General features: G+C 48.0%; 1 protein-coding gene across 2 annotated transcripts in view; it reads left to right on the top strand.

Moving 5' to 3' along the window:
• Positions 1-2,453: 2,453 nt before the first annotated feature.
• RIMKLB (ribosomal modification protein rimK like family member B) overlaps positions 2,454-11,366 on the top strand; it is a 66,355-nt gene continuing 57,442 nt past the window's right edge. Inside the window, exon 1 of one of the 2 annotated variants that reach the window (XM_077455151.1) lies at positions 2,454-2,617. The gene's annotated coding sequence lies outside the window, so the exon portion shown is untranslated. The remainder of the gene's footprint in view (positions 2,618-11,366) is intronic. The other variant, XM_077455153.1, reaches the window with a different exon arrangement.

Genomic DNA, 11,366 nt, shown 5'->3' with positions numbered 1-11,366 from the left:
CCCCTTCCTCTACCGAAGAGGGGCCACCTTCACTATCCATACAGAAGACAGTATGTCCCCTTCCTCTACCGAAGAGGGGCCACCTTCACTATCCATAGAGAAGACAGTATGGGCCCCTTCCTCTACCGAAGAGGGGCCACCTTCACTATCCAGAGAAAGGACAGTAAGGGTCCCTTCCTCTACCGAAGAGGGGCCACGTTCACTATCCATAGAGAAGACAGTAAGGGTCTATTTCTCTACCGAAGAGGGGCCACCTTCACTATCCATAGAGAAGACAGTAAGGGTCTATTTCTCTACTGAAGAAGGGCCACCTTCACTATCCATAGAGAAGACAGTATGTCCCCTTCCTCTACCGAAGAGGGGCCACCTTCACTATCCATAGAGAAGACAGTATGTCCCCTTCCTCTACCGAAGAGGGGCCACCTTCACTATCCATACAGAAGACAGTATGTCCCCTTCCTCTACCGAAGAGGGGCCACCTTCACTATCCATAGAGAAGAGAGTAAGGGTCCCTTCCTCTACCGAAGAGGGGCCACCTTCACTATCCATAGAGAAGACAGTATGTCCCCTTCCTCTACCGAAGAGGGGCCACCTTCGCTATCCATAGAGAAGACAGTAAGGGTCCCTTCCTCTACCGAAGAGGGGCCACCTTCACTATCCATAGAGAACACAGTATGGGCCCCTTCCTCTACCGAAGAGGGGCCACCTTCACTATACAGAGAAAGGACAGTAAGGGTCCCTTCCTCTACCGAAGAGGGGCCACGTTCACTATCCATAGAGAAGACAGTAAGGGTCTATTTCTCTACCGAAGAGGGGCCACCTTCACTATCCATAGAGAAGACAGTATGTCCCCTTCCTCTACCGAAGAGGGGCCACCTTCACTATCCATAGAGAAGACAGTATGTCCCCTTCCTCTACCGAAGAGGGGCCACCTTCACTATCCATAGAGAAGACAGTATGTCCCCTTCCTCTACCGAAGAGGGGCCACCTTCACTATCCATAGAGAAGACAGTAAGGGTCTCTTTCTCTACTGAAGAGGGGCCACCTTCACTATCCATAGGGAAGACAGTAAGGATCCCTTCCTTTACTGAAGAGGGCCATCTTCACTATCCAGAGAAAGGACAGTAAGGGTCCCTTCCTCTACCGAAGAGTGGCCACGTTCACTATCCATAGAGAAGACAGTAAGGGTCTCTTTCTCTACCGAAGAGGGGCCACCTTCACTATTCATAGAGAAGAGAGTATGTCCCCTTCCTCTACTGAAGAGGGGCCACCTTCACTATCCATAGAGAAGACAGTATGTCCCCTTCCTCTACCGAAGAGGGGCCACCTTCACTATCCATACAGAAGACAGTATGTCCCCTTCCTCTACCGAAGAGGGGCCACCTTCACTATCCATAGAGAAGACAGTAAGGGTCTCTTTCTGTACCGAAGAGGGGCCACGTTCACTATCCATAGAGAAGACAGTAAGGGTCTCTTTCTCTACCGAAGAGGGGCCACCTTCCCTATCCATAGAGAAGAGAGTATGTCCCCTTCCTCTACCGAAGAGGGGCCACCTTCACTATCCATAGAGAAGACAGTATGTCCCCTTCCTCTACCGAAGAGGGGCCACCTTCACTATCCATAGAGAAGACAGTATGGGCCCCTTCCTCTACCGAAGAGGGGCCACCTTCACTATCCAGAGAAAGGACAGTAAGGGTCCCTTCCTCTACCGAAGAGGGGCCACGTTCACTATCCATAGAGAAGACAGTAAGGGTCTATTTCTCTACCGAAGAGGGGCCACCTTCACTATCCATAGAGAAGACAGTAAGGGTCTATTTCTCTACCGAAGAAGGGCCACCTTCACTATCCATAGAGAAGACAGTATGTCCCCTTCCTCTACCGAAGAGGGGCCACCTTCACTATCCATAGAGAAGAGAGTAATGGTCCCTTCCTCTACCGAAGAGGGGCCACCTTCACTATCCCATAGAGGAAACAATATGGACCCCTTCCTGTACTGGTGAGGGGCCCCTTTCATCGCCGATAAAGGAGAAAGTATGGGCTCTTTCCTGTATTACTCAGAGGCCACTCTCAGCACTCATTGTCATAGTACACATCATCCTACACGAGGTTTCCATGTTTACCACCCCCTCCTCAGCCGCTCCGCCCATATGCACTAGAACAGCCCCCCATCCCCGACGTAATTGGAAATCCCTCGCTAAAGGGCGGCCTCCTTCCCATTCGCCCCGCCCCCTCTTGCCGCCGCAGTCCGATCAGCGCGCGCCATGCAGCCGCACCCCCTGAGTCACTCCCTCCTCGTCCCTCCCAACCTCCCCGGCTCCGCCCTTCGCCTTTCTCCACCTTTCCCGCCAGACGGTCCCAGCCAATGGGTGGGGCCCGGCGCATGTTTCGTCCAATTGAGGGGCTTAGGAGGTTTGTGGGCAGGTGGGCGTGGCGAGGCGTGCAACGCGTGCTGGCGGCGGCTCAGTCTGGTTGTGTGTGAGGCAGAGTGCGGACGTGTCTGTGAGGAGCTTTGAGAGCGCGTTAGTGTGTGTGAGAGAGCCCGGCGGGGGACTCCGCCCGCATCACTGACCGACCCACCGTTTGCGCTCCGTCCTTCACACGGCACAGAGACGGCGGGGTGAGTACCGGAGGCGGGGGGATGGCGGACATCATAACGTCTGTATTATTTGTCATGTGTGACGGGGGGGGGGAGGCGGTGTGTCAGATCTCCGAGTGACACCCCCCCATACCATAGTGAGACGACATTCCCATCACAACGTGGACCCCATATATACAATATGGAGACACCTGAGAGCGGGTACTGTACCCTAAATGTACAGAGGGGTGATGGACACTCCATGTTCTTCCCTCAGCATGGGCACCCCAATATTATTGCTAATAGACACCCCGATGTCTGTCCTGAGTATGGTCACCCCCATGTATTTAGTATAGACACCCCCTGTTCCGTAGTTGGTACAGATGCCCCCTCTGTTCAGGGGTAGTTGGCATGCATGCCTCCCCTGTACAGATGCCCCCATTCAGTACAGGACCCCCAGTATTCAGTGGTCAGTGTAGACACCCCAATATGCTGTATCCAGTATAGGCACCCATTCTACCAATATAGACCCCCCAATATCTGCACTAATGTGCTGTCATCAACATGGACTCCCCCCTATTCACCAAAGGGACCAGGATGGGCACCCCTCTATTCAGGATGGGCACCCCTCTATTCAGGATGGGCACCCCTCTATTCAGGATGGGCACCCCTCTATTCAGGATGGGCACCCCTCTATTCAGGATGGGCACCCCTCTATTCAGGATGGGCACCCCTCTATTCAGGATGGGCACCCCTCTATTATTAATACAGATATAGATGGAATCAATATTGACACTCAGGTATTCTCTTATACTAATATAGATTCCCCCTTCCACACACAGTGAAACAGACACCCCAATGTAATACATCAGTAGCGGCACCCTGGTATCTTTGGAATAGACAATACAGGAGTGTCTACAATAGCCGCCCCCCTACTCATAAATAACTGCAACCCTGTGTTCTCTAATGCCAACAGACACCCAGGTGCCCCCAGTAAATATCTGCTCCCCTGTATTGCTTTAGTCTGTCAGGATGCCCTGTATCCTCCATTGGCATGGGCACCCCTTTATGAATACCTATATGTGCTCCCCTGTGTTGCTTATTAGTGTCTACATACAACCCTTGTGCTCTCCTTATGTGTGCATCCCTCTATATCCTCCATCACTAGAGCACCCTTGTATTACCTATTAACATTGCTATGGGCACCCCTGTACTGTACATTGCCATGTGCAGATTGGTATTGCCTGCTTTATATCCATATAGACACCCCATGTCTTCCATCTGTATACATACCCGTGTGTTGGGTATTAGTGTCTGTATAGCCCCCTCAATAACCTCCATCAGATTATGCACCCATATATTGCATATTAGAGTAGGTGCCCCAGTATTGTCAAGCTTAGGCACGTCTATTGCCTATTGATGGCCCCTATATATTCTGTACTAGGATAGGCAGCCCCTCTTGCTTATTGGTGTTAGTATGGGGTACCCGGGTATCCTTAAAATCATCATGGACATCCCTGAATCCTCCAGTATCCAAGCCCATCTATTGGTAATATGGCTAATGGGACTTTTATGTTTCATTAGTATAGACCCCATGTGTTGTCTATTAATACCAGTATAGAGCCCCCTGTATCTTCTGGTAGTATAAGCACCCCTGTATTGACTGGTAATATAGAAATGACCCCTGTATCCTCCACTGGTCCACACACCAGTTTTGCCTGTGTATGCTTCTTTGGTATAGGCAGACCAGCATTGCCTATTAGCCATGCATCCTCTGAAAGTATAGGTATCCTCTTTGTTGCCTATATCAATATAGGGGCCCCTGTATCCACCGTCAAATTAGCCCCCCTTGTTGCCCTATCAGAATATTTTTAGGTGGGTTCCCCATTAGGGTCTATAAAGAGATCCATGTTGTCTGCATCGGTCTACCGATCTCATCCTCCATTGATTCAGGCTCCCCCCCCCGTCCTCCCCACATGTGTCTATAGACTGCTTGGCTGTCACATTGTTATAACATTGTATCATTTGGCATCCCTTCATCTGCATGCTCTCCCTCTGACCTTCCTCGTTGGTCGCCATCTGTGTAATTTAACATGTATGTGAGGACTGGAGTCACATCTATACGTTGGCTGGTACCCCGTCTACCGCTGCGCGTAAATTGGTGGCCATCATCCCTCCGATTAGTATGAAAACTGCAGTTCATTTGTTCCTAGTCGGCAGTCGTGTCAAGTCTAAATTGACGTCTCTGTTTCCGCCCGTCAGCATGTGTGTTTTAAGTGAAAGTCCGCCCCTATATCTACCCCCCCCCCAAGAAGTCAGCAGCATGTGTGTAAATGGCCTCCAATCTGCATGCGTCGTCTAATGTGAAAATTGTCATTGCTGTGTCACCGTCGGTGTGATTTATTATCCTCCTCAGGTATGAGTAACATGCCTCGGCCTCTAATCTGATGTCTCTATATCCCCCTATTCATATAAATTGGCTCCCCCCCAGTCTTTCCTATACGTTGATCTCCTGTCTCTTCCATTGGCGTTGTACGAATTTCCACCCCCACCAGCCAGCATGTGATTTACATAAATCGTTGGTTTTGTTGTGTACATCCCTGCGCCATATTGTGTTCTAATACAGGCAGGCTATCCAGGGACAGCAATTTGTAATCTAAGAAAATAATTTCCCTTGTATCCCCATCTGTACATGTGACGAGTTCCATTCTCCCCCGGGGTCCAGAGCTCCCTTCCAAGCAGGAAACACTTCATACTGGAACGATTGTCGGTGCAGCTGGAGCCATACGGAGAGAAAACTGTCCTTCAAATCCAGGCAGAGAAGGCCGGGGTTATGGGGAGCAGGGGGAGGTCTGTTGTACATTGTATGGGGAGAGAAGGGGGGCAGTTGCAGCACCATATGACAGCATGGTACAGGCTCGGCGGTATTGTGTGTGGGTGAGCGGGAGGCTGGGTCAGTGCGAGGGAAGGAGGATGTGCTCTGTGTCTGTAGGATGACGTTGGAGGGGAGGCTTTCTTCTGCTTTAGTTTTCAGAGAGGGGTTGATGATTACTGGGCTTACTTTGAGGTTTTAAGTGTGCTGGGAAGGTAGACGTGGATTTTGAGGGGGTAGGGGGGTGTTAAAGTAGCTAAGATATAATGGCTTTAACCACTACAATACAGGGCACTTTCGCCCCCTTCCTTCCCAGCCCAATTTTCAGCTTTCATCGCTCTCGCACTTTCAATGACAATTGCGCAGTCATGCTACACTGTACCCAAATGAAATTTTTATCATTTTGTTTGCACAAATAGAGCTTTATTTTGGTGGTATTTATTCACCACTCCGTTTTTTTATTTTTTGCGATATAAGGGCAAAAAAGCGGAAATTTGGGGGAAAAAACAATTTTTTCTATTTTAAAAGAAATCAAATTTTGTCATAAATTTAAGCCAAAATTTATTCTGCTGCATGTTTTTGGTAAAAATTCCATTAAGTGTATAATTGGTTTGTGTGATCACGTACATATGTGTGCAGATAATCATTGGGACATGTGATTTTAGTGGGACATATGTGGGGGACATGTGTTTTTTATTTTTATTTGGGGACATGTCTTTTTATTGGGGACATGTGTGGTGACGTGTATTGTGACATGTTTACCCTGTAGGTTTATACTAGACTGATGATCAGTGAGTAAAAAGCTGTAAAAACAGCTCATACTCACTGGTCACCAGCCGGCTGCAGCGATCTCCTCAGCGACGACCTCCGTGTGAGGAGAGCTGATTGCCTAGCAACCGGCTGTTTGTTTACATCACATGACGGCCGTGATTGGACACGGCCGTCATGTGATCAGGAGGGCCAATCACAGCGCCCACCTGCCGATCTGAGATGCGCCGTGTCCGGGTGACACGAGCGCATCCGGATCGCGCCGCTGCACGGGCACACGCGCGATCCCCCCTCCTTCTGATGGACTTTCCTGAACGTCCAGTCAGAAGGAGGCGGCTCCCACCCGGCCGAGTGGGAAGTGGTTAAAGGGTTAATGTGTTTTACAATTGGCTACCTATTATGTTATATTGTACAGACATTTCAACATGAGCTGGAGGGGGAGCACAAAATTCTGGGTGATCTATGTACAGAGAAGACAGTGTTATGAAGAAATAACTGTGTCCATGTCCAAAGTGAATGTAAATGGAAGGGTCTTTATAATCAGCTGCTGCACCTGCAGGACTGAGGAAAGTGGCAGGGTCTGCATCCCTTTAGAGATGAATTCCCTTTGGGAGTATCTCACGATATATAACTTATGCCCAAAATCTGACTTGTACCTCAGTGAGCCAATCACGCAAGCAGGAATTTACCTATCTGGGAGGCGTCCTGTATTCCATCAGTGTGCAGAATGCCTCCAGGTTGCCCTATTGCATTTTACAGAAAATGTCATTGCTTCAGATTGAAAAGGAGAGGTAATTTCTACTATTCAATTACAATGACTTGTATAGCAATTGCATTTGCTATTTTATTTTCCCCATGAAAGTGGAGTTGCCCTTTAACCACTTCAGCCCTATAAGGTTTACCCCCCCCCCCCCCCCCCCCTTCATGACCAAGCCATTTTTTGCGATACGGCACTGCGTTACTTTAGCTGATCATTTTGAAAAAAAAATGTACTTTCTGCTATAAGTTAAAAAGGGGTAAAAAAAATCAAATTTCTTTAAGGGTCCTTTCACACGGGGCGGATCAGTTCTGATCCGCCCCGTGGATGTCCGTTTGCTCAGCGGGGATCACTCCGCCGATCCCCGCTGAGCAGGGAGATGACAGGTCTGTCTCCGCACACTGTGCAGGGACGGACCTGTCACAGCGCCGCTCTCCCCTATGGGAGATCGGATGACGACGGACCGCAGTGCCCGTCGTCATCCGATCCGCAGACGGATGGAAAAATAGCTTTTTCCTCCGTTACACTTTTTCGGATCGGAGCGGGTCGGATGTCAGCGGACATGTCACCGCTGACATCCGACGCTCCATAGAGCTCTATGGAGCACCCGTTCAAATCCGCCTGAAAAACTGACAGGCGGGCCTGAACGGGACGTTAGTGTGAAAGGGGCCTAATTTAGGCAAATTTGTGTGTTTTGCTACATATTTTTGGTAAAAAAAAACAAAAACTCCAAAGTAGTGTATATTGATGGGTTTGCACAAAAGTGATCTACAAACTGGGAGATTTTTATTTTAATTTTTTTCTTTCTTGTAATGATCAATGATTTATAGTGGGACTGCGATATTGTGGCAGACAAATCATACACCTAACTGACCCTTTTTTGGATAAGTGCTAAAAATATGCAATGACACTGGCAGGGAAGGAGTTAACATGTGAAATTAAAGGGTTAACTGGGGGGGTGTGGTTGTACTGTGGGAAGACAGATCTGTGCTCCTGCTTGGCAGAAACGCAGGATCACTGCCTTCCCTTGTCGCAGAACAGTTTTCTGCCTTGTTTACATAGGTAGACCGCCTTTTTGCCTCTCAAACGGTTGACTTGTCCCGATGGACATCGCCTCTGCCGTATTCCCTGGCTCCTGTTGTGTTCCTGCAGTAGATCTGCATGGGGCGCTCGTGAAGAGGTTAAGTCAGGTATTTTTATATTGTGGTGTATGCAGTACTTGGCATACTGTACATTCTGGCTATATTCACACCAGATGTGCTGGGGTGTGTTTGAACACATTCCCACAATGCAGGGCAACCAAAAAAATGGTTCCCTATGAATGTAGTTCACGCCAACTGATTTCTTTGCATTTTCTCGGTGCTGAAAATTGTGGTTTTTTTTTTTCTTTTTTGTTTTTTTTTTTGTTTTCAAGTGCATTCAAATGCACATAAACACAACATACTGCAAGTCAAAAACAAACGCAACACGTATAAAAGGCACACCGATTCGTTGCCAAAAGGGCAATGCAACGGGCATGCATTGATGTGTGAAGGAAACCTTACCCTGCCTTAACCTACTTATCTCACATGCTTACAGTATAGTCAATTTAGGGGACAACTATCCTAATAGCATGGAGTGTGGGAGGACCAGAATACCTGGCGGACACACATGTAAGTGCCGGGAGAACATGCAAACTACATGTAGGTGATATCCTGGCCAGGATTTGAAGCAAAGACTCCAGTGCTGTGAGGCAGACGTGCCAACCACTGAGCTCCCCTTGTATTTATAATACAATAATGAATGTAAGGAGTGTGTAAGTGTCTACGTTTTTGACTTGGTGTGGGGTTGATTTACTACAACTGGAGAGTGCAAAATCTAGTGCAGCTCTGCGTGGTAGCCAATCTGCTTTTAACTAGCTTGTTCAATTAAGCTTTGACAAAAGCCACACCGATTTCAAAAAGTAGTTCCTGCACAGTCCTGAAGGTTGGTTGCCCCAAATTTAGGCTGGAGGGTAGGCAATGCTTGGCACTCTGGCTGTGATGAAGCTACAAATCGAATGTGGCCTCTGGGAATCCATGCCTGTTGACAGTGTTGCAATCCCTCATGAGGTTGATGATCACACAATAGCTGGAGTTCTGAAGGTTGCTTGCTTCTGGTTTAGGGTGGTGGTGGTGTGTGTTCGATTCTGGAATAAGTCATGCTTTGCATATTCCTGATTTTAGTATTGAGAGCTCCCCCCCCCCCCCCCCCCCTCAGGTTGGCTGTTTGACTTGTCCATATACAACCAGATTTGAATTGTACTAATCAGCCAATTGTTGCTGAACTTGTGAATTAAAGGGCTATCCTCGTGTGCTCTGGCTAGTTAGATGGATTATTTGGAAAGTGGGTCACATACTGAGGTTGGTTTGAGATTTCTTTAATGTTTATAGGTTAAAGCCCAACTCTGGAAGATACAAATAGACTACCCCTGCAGTGGGGCCCCACACTTGAAGTGGTTGTAAACCTCAGACATGAAATATAAACAAAGCATATCCCTCTATAGTGTGTACTTGTCTCAATCTAGAGCACCAAGTGTTGTTTCTCTCTGCTGCTTCATTCCACTATCGGCATGAATGAGTTTTCCTGAGTTGACCTTGGAGGGACCTCCGGCCCACACCCTGTTGACAGTCTCAGCTCTGTTCCTGTGAGCTGTGTGGAGAGGTCTCTTCTCTCCAATCAGCTCTCCTTATGCACTCTGCAGTGTGTCATTTCAGCTCCTGTCCCCTGCTTTCTGAAAGCTCAGACAAACTTTATAAATTCTGGACCTTGAAGGGCTGTAGCTAAGACTGTAGATAAACTGGTACAACTCATGTAGGAGTATTTCATCCCTGTGCATCACCTGAGGCCAGTAACTTTACTGGGTATATGTAAGGGTTTACAAGCACTTTTAACACTGCAGGATGAGTAATGAGGTTCATTTATCTTACTCCTTGCTCTACACAACCCAGTGTCTAAGAAAAAGAACATGGCAGTGATGCACTTTTTTTTTTTTTTTTTCATTGCATTTAATGAAATGTAACCCCCTATCATGCAGTTATTGTCAACAGGGGGAGACAGTGTGTGCATATAATAAACTCCTGACGTATACATCTGTGTGTAATATGGGTCTTTCAAATATTGAAACCCTTCTATTGGTTAGTGATTGGCTTCAACTTAGTTTGTTTTTGTTAAACCTGATAGGAGCTAATTGCTAAAATATGCAGGTTTTCATGCAGTGATCATGGAGCGTTCTGTGCTGTGACTGGGGGTTGCTGGGCTTCTGTAGATGGTGTGATCTCATTCTATTTCAGTGACTCAATTGAATCGTCGCACACTGCAACTATTACTAAGCAGTTGCTGCTCCGTGGATGACTATACAGCTCAGAGAGGCCGGTGACTTGTGGGAACATATTGTGAATTTAACATCAGCACTCCATTTTGCTTTGGCTGCTGAAAACGTCTTTCTCCAAGCTTCCTGGACAGCCCATGAGACCTAGGGCCCCTCCTACCAGGACAGGAAACTCGTTACCCCCCCCCCCCCCCCCCCCACCAGATAAAGGGGAGGCCCTCCAGGCCCCATGTCAGTTATTAGTGTTTCCTCCAGATGGGGGGGGGGGGGGGGTGCCTTCTTCCCACAGTGGGCAGCAGTCACTTCAAGTCCCCTTATCCTGGACCTAGTGACCAACGGGTACAGGCTGGAATTTGCCCACCAACCAACAGAGCGCTTATTGGTCACCTTTCCTCCCCAAGATAGAGAAAACTAAGGCTCTGGGTCTCCAAATCGGAGACTTATTGGATCAAAAAGTCCCGATTCCTGCTCCCCAGTCAATTCAAGGGGTTTTATACCCATGTATTTGTCAAAGCCGTCAGGAAAGTTTTGACTTATCCTGAACCTCCAGACTTTAAACAATTCAGATACAAACTTTCCATGTGCTCTACCCAAACTGCTTCATGGCTATGCTGGACTTGAGGGATGTCTATCTTCAAAACCCCATCCATCCATCCAGCCTTCAAAAAATTCTCGATTAGCAGTCAAGGTGGATACAGGGACTCGACACTTTCAACTTCAAGCCCTCCCCTTCGGTCTTTCCTCAGCCCCGCGCATTTTTACAAGGATGTTGGAAGCCCTGGCTCTGCTGAGGTTAAAGGCGATAACTGTTATCCCTTACTTGGATGACCTCCTGGTGGTAGTCATACCAGAAGCTGTTGGTAGATCTCCAGGCTGTACAAGACCTCCTACAATCCCTAGGCTGGTTGATAAACAGAAGTCGTCCTTAAGTCTGGCCCAGAAAGTGACATTTCTGGGTTTGGACATTTGCTTAGTAGACCAAAAACTTCCTCAGACAAAGATTACAAAAATGATCCAAACTATGTCTGCATTACAGACCAATCAG

Source organism: Lithobates pipiens, unplaced genomic scaffold, assembly GCF_037356315.1.
Source record: "Lithobates pipiens isolate NorthernLeopardFrog02 unplaced genomic scaffold, aLitPip1_a1.2 Scaffold_25, whole genome shotgun sequence".
Taxonomy (NCBI): domain Eukaryota; kingdom Metazoa; phylum Chordata; class Amphibia; order Anura; family Ranidae; genus Lithobates; species Lithobates pipiens.
This window is presented reverse-complemented; position numbering and strand designations above follow the sequence as displayed.